This window comes from Octodon degus, unplaced genomic scaffold (genome assembly GCF_000260255.1).
Source record: "Octodon degus isolate 3935 unplaced genomic scaffold, OctDeg1.0 scaffold00101, whole genome shotgun sequence".
NCBI lineage: Eukaryota > Metazoa > Chordata > Mammalia > Rodentia > Octodontidae > Octodon > Octodon degus.
This window is the reverse complement of record NW_004524677.1, coordinates 1,362,958-1,363,681: the sequence shown is the minus strand read 5'-3', so window position 1 is coordinate 1,363,681 and position 724 is coordinate 1,362,958.

The following is a 724-nucleotide window of genomic DNA, read 5'->3' as shown; positions in this document are numbered from 1 at the left end:
TAACCAGTATATAGTGGCCTTCTTTATTTCACTTGATCATTGTTGGTTTGAAGTTGAGACTGTCTGAGAATAGGATTGCTACCCCTGATTTTTTCCAAGGTGCTGGGGCATGTAGTATTGTGCTCCATCCTTTGACTTTCAGCCTGTGAATGTCTTTATGAGTTTAATGTTTTTCTTGTATACAGCATATTGTTGAATTTTGTTTTCTAATCCACTGTGCCAGTCTATTTCTCTTAATTGGTGAATTGAGTCCATTTACTTTGATGGTTTGAATTGAGATGTATTGACTTACATTTGATATGTGATTTACCTGTTTTCGTTTACTCCTTATTCTCCTGTGTTTAATTGCTTGCTCTATTTAGTTGGTTGCTTCTCATCTCCTTCATGGAGTTCTGAATCATTTTGGTCACACTCTAGAACATCTTTCAGTAGCCTGTGTAGGTTTGGATTTGTCATCATGAAATTCTTTAGCTGTTCTTTTTCATGAAAGTATTTCACTTCTCCATCAAACTTGAAAGAGAGTTTTGCAGGGTATACTAGTCTGGGCTAGAATTTGTTTTCATAGAGGACTTTAAGTACTCTGCTCCATGCTCTTCTTGACTTCAAGGTTTGTTAAGAGAAGTTGTCCATAATTCTGATGGGTTTTCCTTTGAATGTGATCTGCTTCTTTTCTCTAGTGGCTTTCAGTAGATTATTGTTGTGCTGAATTTCTGGGATCTTGACT